At 42.0% G+C, this 19,643-nt stretch overlaps 1 pseudogene; it reads right to left on the reverse strand.

Moving 5' to 3' along the window:
* Positions 1–10,119: 10,119 nt before the first annotated feature.
* Positions 10,120–13,110, reverse strand: LOC147452006 (uncharacterized; annotated as a pseudogene).
* Positions 13,111–19,643: the final 6,533 nt, after the last annotated feature.

The raw sequence follows: 19,643 nt of genomic DNA on the forward strand, positions 1-19,643 counted from the left end.
GTCAAGAAGCGATCTTTACCCACAAATCACAACAAGAACTAGAAGCCTTACTCAATGTAGTGGAGGAAGATCCACATTGTTGGATGCATGAGGCAAAACGGGAATCAATCCCAAATTTTTTGCCATGTGTTGGTTCCACACCAAGAAGGCTTGGGTTGAAAATCTTCTCCCACATGTATTTCTTTTTCTTGTAGCATGTTTTGTGAATAATGGGATTTTTTTGTGATAATACTTCCTCCTGTTGGAAGGTTCCCATGGAGATGCGCGGAGATGTATACATGGAGATGTCAAATCTCATGCATAGTGCAACAGAAGAAGACTTTATGGGAAGATACCAACTATTGCTTCAAACACATGCATCCTATCATACATCACAAATAATTGGTGTGGGGATTCTTGCATGTGGAGAAAACGATGGCCAAATTTTGGAAGGCGTTTCAACCACGAAAACGTGGAGACTACAAATTTAGTAGAGCGATTGTGGCAGTATATAAAATATACCCTTTTGGAAGCATGTATCAATAAATCAATTATAGATTTATTACATGTCCTTGTGGGAGACTCTAAGACTGGCAATTGCATGGGGGAATCTTATTGAGATTCTTCAAACAAAAGCAAGAAATAGGTATGGTTTTGTAAAGTTTTCTTGCTTGTTACTTGGAAACTATCCTAATATGCATGAAATATGTATTGGTGATAGCCGATTCAAAGAGGTTAGGCAAAGTGGATAATCTAAAAGGCACACACATCGGCTAAAACAAGGGGAGAAGCTCTTGCAAAGGTACAAAGAGGACCCAACAAGCTTACAAGTTGTGGATGGGATGTTGTTACAATTTCAAATACGGAGCATGGCTACTCCAAATCTATGGTACTACGTGAGCTTACAAAGTAACTATTGTGATTGCCCAGATTGGGATTCAAAATGTAAAATCTTATAAGGCATTCGTCTAATAGTCATGCAATACATTCCCCACTTGGATACCATTTTCCCCATAGTGGGCAATGCCCATGAGATGATGTGTGGTGACTCCAACGACATTGATGTTGGTGAAAAACTGCAAGAGAAAGAGGTGCTCACTACCTTCAAAGAAGTCCAGGCAGCCCTTTTAGCCATACAAGAAGGACTACCATCAAAGAGTATCAAAGAGAAAGAAATAATCATGCACCAATTGAAGATGGCAAGAGATGCCTTGAGATCCTTGGTGTCCCCATCTCAAATTGCAATGCCAACTAGTGGTCGTGTGCGTCAAATTCAAGAACATGTGACCCAAACTCGTTTAGGTCATGGTCATCGTGAAAGAGCTAAAGAAGATTTTGATCAACCCAATCATGTGAGCTTATCCACTAATCAACACCCAAAGCCACCTCATCAGACAGGTGTACTAAGGAGAAAGCATCAACATGGTCGACATCGACTGCGTTATGAAGGAAGGGTGCGAGTTCGGCACCTTCATTGTTGTAATAAAACATTAATTGTTGATCCTGCTAGTACATTTTTCTGTCATACATGTCATGCATTATTGCCTTTAGCAAAAAAATATTTCTCTGATGGTGTTGAGAAGAGCATTGTGGGACAAGGTGCTCATGTTTGTGATGACTCTAATAGCTTTTATTGTCAAATAGTGGCATGTGAGTATCCTGATTTCGAAAATGAAGAGCGCATCTACACATTGAGCCTTGATAATGGATGTAACAAGATTGGGTCCTTGCCTCCACTATGAGGATCGTCCTTGTGTATAGAGAACACATTTCAATTCAAATAAATTTTATTTGAAGTTGTATTTGCCATTTTATTGGTGGTTGCAACTCTCAATCCCTTTCAATTCTCAAAGATTATTGAGAGTGATTTAAATTATTCATAAATATGTTTCAGCGTGCGAAGCACTTTGTTTATGAGTAATAAGGAAGGGAGGTGTGGGGGTGGGCGTGGGCTACGGGGAGGTGCTGTGTGGGTGGGCTATGGGGTACCAAACGCGTTTCGCTCCATTGAGGAGCTCATCAGTGGTAGGAGAAAGGAGAGAAAGAAAAGGGGGGGGGGGGGGGGGAGAAGGAAGGAGGAAGTGTACTTTTTCAGTTAGGGAGATAGTTCCACTAACTGAAGGAAACTAGTGGTGTATAGTGTGGTGTAGAGTCCCCGTAAGAATAAGGGAAGTCTTCATTGATTTGTAATTGAGGAGCAGTTTAAGTGAAGGTGGGGCCTGATAATATGGAAAAGTCTCCATTGATTGTTATCCGAGGAGAGGTCTAAGTGAAGGCGGGGCCTGATAATATAGAAAAATTGGTGGTTTGGGGGGGGGGGGGGGGGGGGGGGGGGGGGGGGGGGGGGGGGGGGGGCGTCGAACGCAATATAAGGGGGGGGTTTTAGTCCTAAAGGGGACTAAAATAGAAAATAAGGGAGAAATAGAGGGTAAGGAGGTTTATCAAGCAAAACACGAAGGGTGGTGTTGCAAAGAAAAGACGAGTTGGGTCTCAAAAGAGTATCTAATCCAAGACTGGGAGTGTAATGTACAAGACCGGGTGTAAGGTGTACACCGAGGGATTGGGGGGGGGGGGGGGGGGGGGGGGGGGGCTTGAGGGCTTGAGGAGCAAGGGAGAGTATTTCAATTCATAAAAAAGGTGTTACAAGAGTACCATTCAACTGGACAAAAATTTGGAATGTAAGTTCCAAAGAAGAATGGGGATTTTTTAGGATAAGGAGGGGTGTTCATCGTCGGTGAGGTTTATATGGGTGGGAAAAGAAGCAGGGGTTTTAAGAATCAACCTGCAAAATAACCGGTAGTGGTTAGGGAGGGAATAAAGAGTATTTTTAAAAAAAAACTTGGTTTGAATGTTTTTTTGGATTTGGTTAGAAGAGTGTCTTTTTAAAAAAACTTGGTTTGAACCTTGTTTTTGGATTTGGTTAGAAGAGTGCCTAAGTTATGACCATTGGTCCAACATAGGATAGGTTTGTCAAGATGAGAAAGGGTGGGAGAGAGATTGCAGGCTGTATGGATAGGTTTGCTTATTGTAAGGGTAGGATGAAGTCTACGAGTTTCTGGTGCGAAAGGGAGTTTGAGGATGCTAGGGAGAGGATTTTTTAAAGAAGGGGTTTTGGCTAAGAGAGAGGTACGTTCCTTATAAGTGATCAATCTAAATATCTTAAGAAGGAAGCTTCTTGGGTAGCCTCTGCGAATCAGTCTTAGGAAGAAGGGGTTTCTCAAACTAGCGAATCCGTCGGGATTACTTTCCCTGATGATATAGCGTCTGAGTTCTGTTTTGATAAAGGCTACTTTTTGGTGGAGCGGGTGCCAAGAGATCCAAGGTATATATTGGTATGAGTTGAGAGGCTTTTGGTAACAATTGGAATCAAGGATACCATGAAAGTTGAAAGCATGTCCCTTGTAGAAGTGGATATCTAGGATGGTAGCTTCAAAGGAGGAGATGATGGGTGAGATAACTATATGCTTTTGTAAAGGAAGGCGTAAGAAGCGAGGGCTTTGGTAAGTGATTTGTGACTACCTGTCCAGACCCCGAAGGCATCATCTATGAATCTTTTATAATATGCTAGGTTCGGGTTGAGGATAAGAAGGGATTGGTTTGCTAGGTGGCAGAGAAAGAGGCAAGCATAAACTACTGCGAAATTAGATCCCATTGCGGTGCCTTTAATTTGCTGCCACACTTTATCTTTGAAGGAGAGATAATGGTGTGAAAGAATAAGGGTGGCAAGTGAGATGATGAACTCTATTTTTGGGGTGTCGAAGAAGTTAGTGATGGTATTTCTGAGGGCTATGAGTCCCTCAGTCATAGGTATGCTAGGGTAAAGGGAGTTTACATCGAAGGTGAAAAGGAGACAATGGGGGGGGGGAAAGTCTGGGAGTGGAGATCGGTGATAAGGGATAGTGAGTCTTTAAGGTGTTGCTTTTGTGAAAGGAGGATAGGATAAAGTTGGAAGTGTAGCCATTTGGAATCATTTTCAAACACGTATCCACGGTAAGAGCAAATAGGGCGGGCCACAAGTATAGGTTTGTGTAGCTTAGGGAGAAATTGGATAGGACAGGGCTTGAAGGGTTTAAGGAGTGGTGTGAGGATAAAGGTGGCTTCAACTGGGGTTAGAAGAGTGTATTTGTGGGTGATGGAGTGGAGTAAGGAGACTAGGTAGTTTAGTGAAGGTGGGGTGAGGGGTGTGTATGTGGATGTATCATTGAGTTGCCTATAGGCTTCTTGTTCGTACCATTCCCGTGATAGGATGGTAAGGCCAATATTTTTATCTGCCGGTTTGATGACTATTGTGTCATCCATTGAAAGAGTTTTAAGGGCACGCTTGACGAATTTGGGAAATTTTGAGTGGGAAAATTTATAATGTACAAGTGTATCTTTAAGATTTTGGAGGTTTAGGGATGTGATTCCCTCTAGTGTAGGATCTAAGGAGGGAGGTATCCAAGAAGGGTTAGGGATTTTGTAAGGGGGGGGTTTGTTGGATATAGAAGATTGGAAAAACATTTTGAGTTGTAAACTTCTTGCCAAGGAGTTGTGGGCTTTGATAATGAGTTGTGATGGGGGGAGGGGGGATGTATTTAAGTCCTAGGTCTAAGCATTTCTTTTCATCGTTAGAGAGGGGAAGGGAGGTAAGATTATGCACAAAGTTAGTACAAAGGTTGTTAACCAAGGTAGAAGAAGGCAGCTTACCAAAAATTGTGAGCTTAAAGGCATGGGGATTTATGAGAGGAAGCCAAAATTTGTGTCTCTTCATTCCTCTATCCGTGGGAAGTTTCTTGAAAAGGATGGGGGGGGGGTTTCATTGGAAATGGAAAGGGTAGAAGGTGTCAAGGTGGAAGGGGTAGAGAGTTGAGGGTTTGTCCAAATGTAGGGGAGGAGGGGGGGCTTGCTAAAAAGCAAGTGTAACCAAGAGGTTGGACAAGAGGGCCCTAGTCCCTCCTCCCTTTTCCTTTTCCCGCATCATTGCAGGCACGCTTGTGGTTGTTGTCGTCGTCATAGGCTCGCTTGTGGTTGATGTCGTCGTCGCGATTGGTGCTAATGTTGTTGTCGTTGCGATTGGTGTAGTGGTGGTGGTGGGTGTTGCCGTCTTCGTTGTCTTCTTGAGGACGATTATTGTGGTTGGGAGGTTTGGTTAGCTTGTTGTAGGGGAATGGCTTGGATTTTGTTTTAGGGTTGTAGGTAGAGTGGATATTAGGTGTAAAGAGGTTGTGAATGCGATTGAGGGGGTATTTTGGGTTTTTGATAGGCTTGGTGGGAGGGGAGTAGAGGAAGGGTTTTTTGGAGGGCGGGGCATGGGGAGGAGAGTGGGGTGGTTCGTGATTTATGAAGATAGTTGAGCTAGTATGGGTCTTTGGGGTTTTGATATAGGTTTTGGTGGGGGATGAGGGAGGGTGTGCAAGGTGGGAGAAGATGTGAGAGAGGTTCTAGGGGGGTAAAAGGGGGTTTTGGCCGGGGCACAGTTTCTTGGTGACTTGGTAAGAGGGGTGTTAGAGGCGAAGGGTGAGGAGATAGAGGGTTTGATGAGAGGGAGGGATTGGAATGCTTGCGAACTTCTAGCTCTATGAGCTCCTTAATGGTTTGCTCCTTAGGGAGGCGAGTGATAGACTCTTTCATTGTGGTGATGGTGCGCTTTCTAGATTTTAAAGCTTCTTCCTCTTTGGTGGAGGCCAAATGAGAGTTTACAATAAGGGATTGCATTTGAGAGAGGAAGAGTTGAATGGAGGAATCTTTCCATTTGGTTAGGTATTGGAGCCAATCACTTGCAGCTAAGAGGGGTAAAGTAATAGAGGAGAGCTTGTTGACGAGGTCGGTGAGGCGGCTTTCTACTTCAAGGTGGTAGTTATCAACTATATTTTGGAGGTTTTGAACAAGGCATTTTTGTGCTTGGATGAGGGCAAGGGTGCAATCTAGTTGATATTGGATTGTGAGGGCGGTGAATTTTGCGTTGAGAAGGGCTTGAGCTTGGGTGTCCTCTAGTTGCAAACGAGGGGATTTCATGTTAAGGCTATTGGGATTGGCATTGTTCTTGTGTAGTTCCATGAGGTGTGTGGTGTAGGCAGAAGCTTTGGCTAGCTTTTTGTGTAGCTTGGTAAACTCAAGAAAGGAGAGATTAATGATATTATCGAACTCCTTGGGTTTAGAAAGAGAGAGAGGAGAGGGTTTGGGTAAGGGGAGGGTTTGGCGCTCCTCGGGTGATGAAGGTTGGTATGGGGAGGGATTTGAAGTATTCGGTGAAGAGGGTGTGGTTTTGATGGTGGAGAGGGTGATTTGAAGCTTTGAACGGGACTTCTTTGGAGGGTTGAAGTATGGTGGGCAGGTCTCCATGTCGGGGTTTGGGTCTAGACGGACGGGTGAATCTTCTACCCGAAGATCGCTTCGATGAGGGTTGGGGGAGAAGTCGAAGGATTCCTCCTAAAGTTGCTCGAATTCATCATCCGTAGCTTTGTATGGGTCGAGCGTGAGCTGGTCAAGTGCTAGCGTACTCTCCATGAAATGATTGTTGCTATTGGGTGGGTCGTTGACCGGTGGGCCATTTACCGGGATAGAGGGGTCGTCAAGGTTTGGTGTGATCTCCTTCTTGTTGAGGTGTGTATCCGTGCTATTGTTGTGGTTTGCATCCATGATGGGATTTTCGGGGGTGTCGATGGTTCTAAGTTGAGGCGCGTGTTGAAGGGTTAAGTTGAAGGGAATGATGGAGGAGGCTTAAGTTGCCAGTGGAGGATTCCCATACTTGGAGGGTAGGGGGCTAAAGGAGCTCTTAAAAAAGCCTTAATTAAAAAAGCCTTAATTAAAAGCGGGGGTTTAGCTGGAGGAGAGTTGCTGTCGAGGATGACGAGGATTGGGCAAGTGTATAGGTGACGTGGCTTGCCGGAGTGTATAGGTGACGTGACATGGCCTGCCGGAGGGAGGTCGGGAGACTGTATCTCCTTATGTAGCTCGCGAGCCTTGCTGAGTGTGTTGCAGGTTGTAGGAGTGTTGCAAGTTCTGGAGTGTTGCAGGTTCTGGTTGCGCTAGGTTGACTGCGGCAGAGACGGGTGTAATGCATAGCAGGGGGTCGAGGGACTTAACCCGGTCGAGGGACTTAACCCATGCAGTAGCTGCAGCAGGCGGAGAAGTTTATGCCAACCCGAGATGTCGCCATGCAAACTGTATTGCAAGCGGGTGGAGTTGAGCACGGGGTTGAGGGGCTTAGTTTCTCCAGAAGGCTGGCGCGACTTGCATTATTGCTATGCAGCCGGTTGGCGAAACTCTTATTATTGCCATGCAGTCGATGTTGATGGAGTTCGTTGTGTAGCTGGTTGTGCAGGGAGAGCTAGAGCCGCTAGGAGTATGAAGCTGTGGAGAGAGACGTGTAGTGGAGAAGGCGTGAAATGAGTAGGAGGTGAGGTAGTAGGGTGTTTAGAGCTGTGTTTAGCAAGATTACTATAAGAGTGTTCGTGACAGGGCTCGTAAGGTAGGATAGCGAGGAGAAGGTGGAGTTTATGACAGGTGACTTACCACCATGCCTACTCATTAGAGGTAAGTAGGAACTTGGGGCATTAGTTGCTTGTCACAGCATGTGCCAGAGCATGGTACGGAGAAAATGGGACTGCAGGGTGGTGATTCCCATTATCAACGAGATGTACTCACCCGTGCTAAGCGAAGTAAAGGATCTCTTTAAGGTTATCAAAGTAAGGGTCTACCGTGAGTACTCGGGGCAGAGTTATGTTAATGGAGGGGTATTAGCGTTGAAATAAACTCAAGGCAAACCACACGAAAGGTGGTATATAGGTTGATCGGAAAGTTGTAGAGAGGGAGTTATTCGAAAGCGACATAAAGGGAAGGTAATTGTTTCGATGATCGGTGCGAACGTTTATTAAGGGTGAAAGGCAGAATAATCAATTATGGGGCTCAGAGGAAACGAAGGAGAGAGTTTTGGGATGAGGCATAAGTGCGCAACGCTTGTATTTTTCAAAAAAAGCTTAAATCATTCATAAATATGTTTCAGCGTGCGAAGCACTTTGTTTATGAGTAATAAGGAAGGGAGGTGGGGTGGGCGTGGGCTACGGGGAGGTGCAGTGTGGGTGGGCTGTGGGGTACCAAACGCGTTTCGCTCCATTGAGGAGCTCATCAGTGGTAGGAGAAAGGAGAGAAAGAAAAGGGGGGGGGGGGGGGGGGGGACACATGGGGGAGAGGGTGTTCTTTATATAAAGAGGGGGGGGGGGGGGGGGGGGGGGGGGAAGAAGGAAGGAGGAAGTGTACTTTTTTAGTTAGGGAGATAGTTCCACTAACTGAAGGAAACTAGTGGTGTATAGTGTGGTGTAGAGTCCCCGTAAAAATAAGGGAAGTCTTCATTGATTTGTAATTGAGGAGCAGTTTAAGTGAAGGCGGGGCCTGATAATATGGGAAAGTCTCCATTGATTGTTATCCGAGGAGCGGTTTAAGTGAAGGCGGGGCCTGATAATATGGGAAAATTGGTGGTTTGGGGGGTGGGGGGGGGGGGGGGGGGGGGGGGGGGGGTGGCGAGCGTCGAACGCAATATAAGGGGGGGGTTTTAGTCCTAAAGGGGACTAAAATAGAAAATAAGGGGGAAATAGAGGGTAAGGAGGTTTATCAAGCAAAACACGAAGGGTGGTGTTGCAAAGAAAAGACGAGTTGGGTCTCAAAAGAGTATCTAATCCAAGACTGGGAGTGTAATGTACAAGACCGGGTGTAACGTGTACACCGGGGGGGGGGGGGGGGGGGGGGGGGGGCTTGAGGGCTTGAGGAGCAAGGGAGAGTATTTCAATTCATAAAAAAGGTGTTACAAGAGTACCATTCATCTGGACAAAAATTTGGAATGTAAGTTCCAAAGAAGAATGGGGATTTTTTAGGATAAGGAGGGGTGTTCATCGTCGGTGAGGTTTATATGGGCGGGAAAAGAAGGAGGGGTTTTAAGAATCAACGTGCAAAATAAGCGGTAGTGGTTAAGGAGGGAATAAAGAGTATTTTTAAAAAAAAACTTGGTTTGAATCTTTTTTTGGATTTGGTTAGAAGAGTGCCTTTTAAAAAAAAAACTTGGTTTGAACCTTGTTTTTGGATTTGGTTAGAAGAGTGCCTAAGTTATGACCATTGGTCCAACATAGGATAGGTTTGTCAAGATGAGAAAGGGTGGGAGAGAGATTGCAGGCTGTATGGATAGGTTTGCTTATTGTAAGGGTAGGATGCAGTCTACGAGTTTCTGGTGCAAAAGGGAGTTTGAGGATGCTAGGGAGAGGATTTTTTAAAGAAGGGGTTTTGGCTAAGAGAGAGGTACGTTCCTTATAAGTGATCAATCCAAATATCTTAAGAAGGAAGCTTCTTGGGTAGCCTTTGCGAATGAGTCTTACGAAGAAGAGGTTTCTCAAACTAGCGAATCCGTCGGGATTACTTTCCCTGATGATATAGCGTCTGAGTTCTGTTTTGATAAAGGCTACTTTTTGGTGGAGCGGGTGCCAAGAGATCCAAGGTATATATTGGTATGAGTTGAGAGGCTTTTGGTAACAATTGGAATCAAGGATACCATGAAAGTTGAAAGCATGTCCCTTGTAGAAGTGGATATCTAGGATGGTAGCTTCAAAGGAGGAGATGATGGGTGAGATAACTATATGTTTTTGTAAAGGGAAGGCGTAAGAAGTGAGGGCTTTGGTAAGTGATTTGTGACTACCTGTCCAGACCCCGAAGGCATCATCTATGAATCTTTTATAATATGCTAGGTTCGGGCTGAGGATAAGAAGGGATTGGTTTTCTAGGTGGCAGAGAAAGAGGCAAGCATAAACTACTGCAAAATTAGATCCCATTGCGGTGCCTTTAATTTGCTGCCACACTTTATCTTTGAAGGAGAGATAATGGTGTGAAAGAATAAGGGTGGCAAGTGAGATGATGAACTCTGTTTTTGGGGTGTCGAAGAAGTTAGTGGTCATGTTTGTGATGACTCTAATAGCTTTTATTGTCAAATAGTGGCATGTGAGTATCCTGATTTCGAAAATGAAGAGCGCATCTACACATTGAGCCTTGATAATGGGTGTAACAAGATTGGGTCCTTGCCTCCACTATGAGGATTGTCCTTGTGTATAGAGAACACATTTCAATTCAAATAATTTTTTTTTGAAGTTGTATTTGCCATTTTATTGGTGGTTGCAACTGTCAATCCCTTTCAATTCTCAAAGATTATTGAGAGTGATTTAAATTATATGATGTTGTCCATGACATCTTTGTTGCCACGTCTCTTATTATGACATCATATTTGGTTTTTCATCTCTCTGGAAAAAAGTAAACTCGGGTACAAAATTGGCCAATGCAAAAAATCATGATTGCCAAAGAGTGCAATATGGAACAACAAAAAAGGTGACATGCCATACTCCAAGACCCTAAGGACCAACCAAGGACCACCCAAGAGCGTCTGGGTCCAACTATGAAAGCTTTTCTTTGTCTTGTTGTCTCCTCCACATCCTCATGCTTGAACATTTTTTTGGATAGCTATAGAAAAAAACTCATTTTAGCATTGACAAGTTAAACATATGAGACAAACAATAACTACAAAATATGTATTAAAAAAATCTTAAAAACATACCCATTGCCTTGACCTTTTATGTTGTAAGCCTCCCATGATGAGAAATTTCATAACTATCATGACGTAATAGCCACAATCAAAGCATCTATTACAAAAAGCGCCAACGAAGAAAGATCTCATCCAAGAAACAATGACATTAGGAATAAGCCTACAAAAATACCAGAGATTTGTAAGCATCAAACATCTATTGAGTCAATGTGACAATATTGTCGAGGATTCAAAAGATCCTCCTTAATGACCTCATGTGAGCAGCAGGTGGCAAAATGTGCGAATTTCCTAAGAAAACTACATTTTTTTTGCGTAAGTACTTATTCATAATTATGGGTATGCATACAAGGGGGACATTTTTTGGCGAGCGTCTTTTTGGAATCTGACGAGCAGATTCCAAAAAGATTCTTTCTCCGTTCTTTTCTCAACTTTGTTCTCTCTCTCTCTCTCTCCCCTGTCTCTCTCTCAATCCTTTGTCAAACTCGGCCTCTCTCCCTCTCTCTCTCTCTCTCTCTCTCTCATTTTTTTTCCTTGGTAAACACATCTCAATCCCACATTGTTGTCACCATCGCTTTTGCTCCTTTTTTCTCTCCCTTGACTCTCTCTCTCTCTCTCTCTCTCTCCAAGTGGCATGGCCACGTGGACTACAACTACCGGCCACCCATAGTCCACGTGGCCAAAAATAAAAAATAAAAAAATTTCATGGCCATGTGGACTACCACTACTGGCCACCCGTAGTCCACGTGGCCCAAAAAATATATATATATATATATATATATATATATTATATATATATATTGGGGCCATGTGGACTATGGGTGGCCGGTAGTGGTAGTCCATGTGCCCATGCCACTTGGACTACGGGTGGAGAGATATGGAGAGAGAGAGAGAGAGAGAGAGAGAGAGAGAGAGAGAGAGAGAGAGAGAGAGAGGGAGGGGCTTGTAGAGAGGGAAGAGAGAGAAAATGGAGTATACATGTCCTTGTGTGTGTGTGTGTGTGTGTGTGTGTGTGTGTGTGTGTGTGTGTGAGAGAGAGAGAGAGAGAGAGAGAGAGAGGAAACTTTGCAAGAGATAGAGGGAGAGAGAGATCTTTATTGCTCAAGGATCACAATTATTGATCGATGGAGAAGAAGAAGCTTGGGTGGTAGCTATAGAGAACAAAGTTGAGAAGAGAGAGAATCTTTTTGAAATCTGCTCGTCGGAATCCTAAAAACGCTCGTCGAAAAATGTTTGCCAAAAAATTACGTCCTTTGTTCAACAACTAAATTTTGACCCTATGTGTGGCAAGTAGTCAATTATTGAGCACATGGACAGTGAGTCAAAAAAGAAGAGTGAACTTTGCCCAAATGGCAACCCAGACAAGAGACGAATATGGCCATTATAAAATACCATAAGAGTCCAATGTGATCTACATTGACACAGATTCTACTATTAATTAAACTTTAATCAAAACTCTAATGATCTTAGGTGAGACAAATTTTCTCATATCTGCTGATAATTGGAAAGAATTGGGCTGCAAAGTCCACCTTTCCAAAGAAATTATCCACAACAAGTCGACTTGTGTTTGTGAGCATATACGAAAACCACAACAATCCATGCTCAATAATGTCATTAGAAAAATTGTGCTCCATCCATCTACACTCCACATGTGGTTTATTACTTTTAGTAATCGACCAATCAAAGAACCAGTATTTAAGAAAATTATAAACTTACAAGGCAAACATATTCATTGACTGACTGTTGCATTCAATGGATACGATGTCATTGATGACGTTTATATCACAATGCACTGATATGCCATAACATTTTGATCTCAAATGGAAGGCCATGCCACTATAAAGACCACAATCCCTTACCAAAATACATCATTCCAATCACTAATTGTGCATGCAACAAAAAATCAAAGCTTAAGGTCAAGGAGAGTGGAGGCACCTTTCCTACTTGAAATCCTTAGAGGATGTAGATGGGCTTTTCCAATAAAAAACAGAGAAATGGTAATGATATCTCTAGTCCCAGTACTCCCCATAGGGGAGTTTATCTCTATATGTGCAATAGGAGTTTTTGGTTTAGCATACAATTTTGGCTATGAGGAACATATAGAGAACGTAACAAAATTAGAACCGTAAGTAAAAGAACTAATGAAAATCAATTTTTAATCTTACTCTAATATTAAGCCCTACCTGTTGTGTACTAGCAATAAAAAAAAGTGAGCTTGAAATTGATCTTCTACAAGACTTTCGCGGAGCCATGGGAGATTGCGTATTCTCAACTCCAATTGACATCTACATTAATATAATTAACACTAAAAGTATTAATACATGGTATTGGACAGTTTAATGTAGATATTTGGCGTTGGATAAGGTAAGTGGCTTACAGGAGTGGGCTCCCCATGGTTTGCTCGAGGACATTATCCTCTTGTGCCTTCTCTTCACTCTCATTAGCTTGCTCCCCCATCTCCTTTTTTTGTTTTTGTTTTTACTTCTCTATTGTTGATGAATAGTCAAAAGATTTTATAATTACGCTTCAATCAATGATTGGGTTATACTATGTATTAAAAAAACAAAATGCATTTAGTAGCTACATACCACGTTATTGTAGATGATTTTGATACGTCGCTCAATCATCTGCACACAATGTGGCATCCCATTCTCCCATTGCTCCATCTTTTCTTTCACATATGAATCAAACCATTCACCATACATTTCATTGGTTTTCTTTTGATGTGGTCGATGTTGTCGACGTTCCCATATGACCGTGCCCTGTTCTTTACATATAGTAGATGCTTGTTTCTAGCATTCTTAATCTTGAACTTTGTGTTAATGAAGTGCATCTTGCTTTGCCGGACTATCCTACAAGATATGGGCTTTGGAGCCGTCTCTCTATCCTTAGGTTGACCACAAGGTAGCTTTGGAATGGTGATGAAAATTTGATCACAACTCTCTAAATGATGCATCATATCGATCCTTTTTTGAAAAGCCCTATTCTTATTGGGACAATCTTTGGATTGGCAGCAATATTGCACTGTGTAGTTGTCATGCTCTCTAGTCTTTTCAATGTAAAAAGTTCTATTCTAAAGACAAAAAAATTTAAACGCAATCGATTATGCACTTGCTTTTATCGTGTGTTAATGCACCCTACACTACACAATGTTACTTCACTCTAATCGCTACAAAATCACACTACATTCCACAATGCTACTTCACTCTAATCGCATACAAATTCATAAAACGTTTTAAAACCCCTTAATGCTAAATGTGCACGATAAAGTACCGACCTCCATTTAACTGCGCACTTGAAGCCTTCCGTTGATTTTGTTGCTTTGCCCAAAACAAGCCTCCAAGTTTGGATCTTTCACTTGAAGCTGTGTCTTTGGGAAGATATGGAGAAGCACTTCTCTTTAATGTGTTTCCACCTAAAAGAACGCCCTGTTGATTGTTCATTGGGATTAGTTAAAGCTATAATTGAAGAATATATGGAAAGAGGTATGGAATGAGTAGTTAAAGCTTAGTATTGTTAAATCTATAATGCTCTCCCGTTATGCAAGGCGGCTTGCTAGAGCTAAGAAGCATCAAAAAGTAGTGAATTTCAAAGCTTGCACTCGATGCTCATGCATGAAAACCTTGCCCAGACACCTGAGGTGAGGCCATGGAATCCAACAATAACTTAAATAAAAAAGGGATGGCTGAGAGGTGGCGAAGGCAAGCTCGCCATGGCAGCATAGTGCTCAAAAATCGAGTTTGGATAGTATGAGTTTGGGGGAGGCAAGGAAGAGCGCCTAGGGAATGGGCGTGCAAACTTGGGAGTTGAGTGAGCCACTGAGATGGTGCTGCACAATCAAGTATCTGCAACGGCTCTACAGCCTTTTTGTGAGCTTGGAAGCGCTACATTTAATGCGATTCAGCCTTTTTTGATAGTCTTTGTAGACAAGGCCAACCTCAACATCAAACAGTCCAACTCCCTCAGCCAACCTCCTGCGTCGATCCCATCTGGAGACGCCCGTGTGAGATATAGGCGATGTAGGCCTCACGGACATAGGTCAAGCTAACTCTTGATCTTTTTACTTTGTTAGCATATAGACACATTCAAAAATCTTGTAGGACGTTCGTCCATGTGAGTAGGATTTTGTAATGGTTGCATCATTATTTTTAATATCTTGCACTTCTTTAATTTTAGGTAGTGCTCACATTTTTAATTGTAGCAGGTCATCGCAATCTAATCGCAACAGCTTGTTGCAACACATTAAACATAGCTACTTGTTGCAAGGTTGGCAACCTCTCTCCCCCCCCCCCCCCCCTCTATCATGGTTTTCTCAATATCTGTAGGAGGATTGTTTATGATCTGTTTGTGAATTGCATCCTAACCACCACCAACTTCATACACATGTGTAGAACATACCATAGCACCCATCACAACAAGAATACTTCTCATGAGCTACCTCTCAATCGTATGTTCAACAATCCCATTGCCCCAACAACGACTAGGTGTCAAGTGCATTGACAATTCCACCTGCTACTGGCTCGAGGTTAGCACCCAACTGGCCGTTGCAATTATGTGCATGCAAAGAATCCCTTGCAGAAAATCCACTTGATGGAAATATGGGCTAGTGCTCATTGGAGCCTGCATTCATGCCACACAGGCAACACATCAACCCCAACATCATATCTTGGAACCTCTCCAAGCTAGGAGGGTTCGAGTCAAACACAACCATTAGCCAACTTATCTCACATATCCTTTCATCCTCCAACCCTCTTTGTCGATGGGTACCTCCTCTTTATTGAGGGGGTACCCATCGACCATCCACGGCCGGCATCAACACAAACCTCAGTTGTTCTCCACGCTGATATGACTTACATCGGCCTATAACATGCTCACAAAACCAGGAAAGTTGATCCAATTTCATCCGCTTGGCCTTATATTGACTAAACATAGCCAACTGCCTTGTTGGCTCAATTTGCACTTGCATTTTGGCTGATGTGTGTTCCAAGAGAATTGTGTCCTCATTCCAAACTCGGGTCCCCTTTCTTGGGTCTCACACAAGTCTCTTGTGCTCATCAGCCTTCCCAAATAACTATGCCTTAGGGATCCTCGTCTCGATTTGGAGACCCCCATTGTCATGCAGCAATAATACCTCGCATAAATTCACGTTCAGCCAGCCCACTCCGCCCTAAAACATGCCTAATCGATAGGATTATCCTCCACAAGAGGAGCTAGCATTGACAATGACTCACATTCCTAACAACAATCAACCTCAATACATGTCACAAACCTTCAACTCAGAGCTTGAAAAAGGCACGTTGGCCCATCACAAGTTTTGACTAAACGGATCCTCACTTCTCTACTCCAGAAGTCTAAGACTTGCCTTGCCAATTCCTCTGGTTCTCACGCTCTGTAGCATCCTAATATAGACTCAATCAAATCTAGCTATTCACTACCACATAAATATTCTTCCTATTCCCAACTTTAGTCTTAGTCTATGTCTTGTTATGTGTCAGAACCCAATCCTTACTACTGGCTTTGTGACATTTGGCCTCCAATTTTCCTCGCAGCATTGTTACAGGTTTATGCAGATCCAAGCTCAAGCTCCGACTTACGTTTTCCCATGGAGAAGATGGTGCCTATGATCAAGTGAGTTAGAGTTCTTCTCAAATTTATGCATCGTTATTTTGAACAAGCCTCACTTTTTTAATCGCAGGCAGCTCTCACTCTTCTCTCTCTCTCTCTCTCTCTCTCTATATATATATATATATATGTGTGTATATATATATATATATATATATATATATATATATGTATATATATATATATATACATATATACATACATACATATACATATAATGGTTTTCTCATTGTAGGGACGCTAGCTTGTCGGGGGGATTGTTTATGATGTGTTTGTGAATTGATTTCACATGGTAGACTCCACTTGATAGGATGAGAAAAACACCATGAATAGCACAAGGCTACTAAATAAAGAGTTCTTGAGTAGAATCCACTTGGTAGGAAGAATGATGAAGGATCATCAAGCCTCAACTCAAGGAGCCGACTTTGGCTCAGAATACGAAAAGATGCTTAATCAGGGGAGCTCTCTAGCTCGAAACATACATCTCACAACCCTTTACATAAGAGGACAACACCCTCCAACAATCAACTTGCTTCTTATTGAGGAGTCACCAAAAACAAAGAGGAGACAAGCATTGGTTCTGATGAGATCATGCAACTTTGTCAAAACAGCCCACAACAGGCGATCCACCTGGTAAGACGAGCGAAGGAGGCACTACCTTGATCGACATGTATGCAAAATGTTGTGTGTTTTAGAAAGCACAAAATGTATTTGAGAACCTTTTTGTCTCGAATTTCATCTTTTGGAACAAACTAATTCATGCTTGGAAATGCCTTGGTTGACATATATGCCAAATGTGGTTAACTTTAGAATTCTCAACAAAGTGCTTGGCGAATTTTTTGTCCGGAACGTCGTCTCTTATAATGCATTGATTGCGGGATATTCCCAACAAGAGCAAGGCAAGAAGCTCTGGGCTGTTTTCAATTGATGCAAAGTAAGGGCATTTCTCCAGATTTAATCACCTATGCTTGCACCTTGAAGGCATGTAGCACTCCGTAGGACTCCCAAATGGGAAACAATGATATTGTTAGACAAGGGGTGTTGAAAAAAAACATCGTGTTTGGCATTGCCTTGCTCAACATGTATGCCAAGACAGATCATTGGCTAGTTTTTTCAATTGATCCCATGGTGAACATGTCATTTGCAAAGTTGAAAATGATGGACCTCATGCATCCCAAATGGCCACTTAGTATCCCATAGCTTCTCCATGGCCACTGCAAAAATGATTAGTGCTAGACTCAAAGCCAGACACAGAGAATTCATCCCAAATGGCTACTCAATATCCCATAGATTCTCCATGGCCATTGCAAATGAGTAGTGCTAGACTAAAAGCCAGAAAGGGAAAATTCACGTTAAGATTGCTAATTATGTACGTTGATTCTAGTATATATCTAACTCATTGCAAGAAAGCTCTAATAAAGAGTCAGAGTTCTACTATTGGCATTTCAATTGTTATGAAAAACGACAAAGCTTTGATGTGAAATAGTACTATACTTGGATTGGTGCAAATACTAACAAATTGTTCTCATTTTCATTTTAAATGTAAAGTGTTAAAAGTTAGAAAAAAGTTTCTTGCATCCTAGTTAAATTTCAGAGCTTCTAAGTCATTGCAGTCAATGCATAAAGAAGCCTGGGCACAACTCTTGTACATTTACAAACACGAGATATTTGAGTGTGCGGTGAGTAAGACCTACCATATTTTACTCTCAGTGATCACTGAGAACGATGTGAAATAAATGTATGAAAGTTGCATGCTGCCGTGGGAATGGCACACTCCCTTGTATTATAAAAATTGGGGAGGACTGTGCAAACTCCCCCATGCAAGGAGACTTGCATGTTTTTATTTCTTTTTTTCCAAACATAAAAAGGGAACAACATCTAAAAGTTAACATATTTCAAATGATCCATATGATCAATTTCTACAATTATAACCCTTCTTATGTTTCTTTTGTGAGGTACATAGATGAAAAATGGGGTGTCGCAATCATAACATACTAGAGGCATTACCAATTAAAACCAGGGAAACATGATTTGATGAATGGTAACAAACTTTCTCTTTCTTTCTGTCTCTATCCATTCTTTTCTTGCGGATGTATACTCTTGTTGAATATTCATGATGAGATTGCTAGTCAGGCTTTGCTCGATATGTATGCAAAATGTGATGCCCTCACCAAAAGCACGTAAGTTCTTGATGGGCATCCTTTCTGGGATGTCTCTTGGAGCACATTGATTGTTAGATATGCCCAACATGGCTGTGGCAAGGAATCTCTTGGTTCTTTTAACCAATGCAAAGGAAAGATCTCTCTATACATGGCTATGACAAGGAAGCATTGCGATGTTTTCACCAGAAGAAAAAGAAAGTTTTTCCTTCAAATGAAATCATGTATGCAGTTAGGCCCATGTTGGTTGGAAGATTACAATGTACCAGGGATAGCACACTGACGATGATAAGCGCAAACTCTCTCTCTCTCTCCCCCCCCCCCCCCAAGCAATAAATATGCTAGAAAAAACTAAAAGTACTAATCTATCTCGTGTTGCCATCTCCAATGCACTATACACTATAATGCAGCTAACAAAGCTCTCTAGTTTTACTTGGTAAGCTTAATGTTCTTCTTTGGGTTCTTGAGCCCAGAGCTGGCCACTTGGCATCATCTAGACCCTTTCTTTCAACTCAAATCATACAGCCATTATTAGACCATTGAATAGCCTTTTCTATGCACAATGAAAAAATTTATTATTGATTCAACACTCAAAACCAAAGCACCATTTAAAGGAATTTGATTTCTTCAAGATCCTCTACTGTCTTTGACACATCTAAATTGTGGTGAACACATAGATCTACTTCATTTCACAGGTTTGGTAGCAAACCAATAGACTTTGGTTTTATTTGTGTGCCATTCATCTTGGGTATACAACTTCTACATAGAAAAATAAGTGGATCCTTTTAGGTGCACTACAATTATATCCATTGAGTTTTCTTATTACTTCTTGTAGCTTCCCCTCCCACTAAGCAGGCCTTTGCGAAATTTCACCTTGTTGTAAAAGCTATTCTCACATTATGTGAGAGATGATATTTTTTTTAAAACAAGGAAACCCATAACCCCATCATGCAGAAAGTCTTTCAACTACATAGCGTAAGAGGTATGGCTTTACAAAGAGCCACTCATTCATATAGATCCAAGATAGTCTTGCTTGGTTCTAAACACTAGTCATAGTCCACTTATTGTTTAAATAGAATACGATGGGTAAAATCCTTGAAAATAAATTTCTAGACAAAAATAATAATCAAAGTACATATAGAAGATTTTGCAAGACACATTGGTGAAATCAAAACCTCATTTTTGGTAAAACATGCATGCAATCTCTCCATCAAGACAAAGCACTAAGCTTATGAGTAATGTCTCTTCTTGAAGTTTTTTAGACAAAATCTTGCCTTTAAGGAGCTATAAAAGAAAAAGAAAAATACAAAAACTTTTCGTATTAAGAAAAT

The sequence above is a fragment of the Adiantum capillus-veneris genome, chromosome 8 (genome assembly GCF_014529385.1).
Source record: "Adiantum capillus-veneris isolate H3 chromosome 8, ASM1452938v2, whole genome shotgun sequence".
Taxonomy (NCBI): Eukaryota; Viridiplantae; Streptophyta; class Polypodiopsida; order Polypodiales; family Pteridaceae; genus Adiantum; species Adiantum capillus-veneris.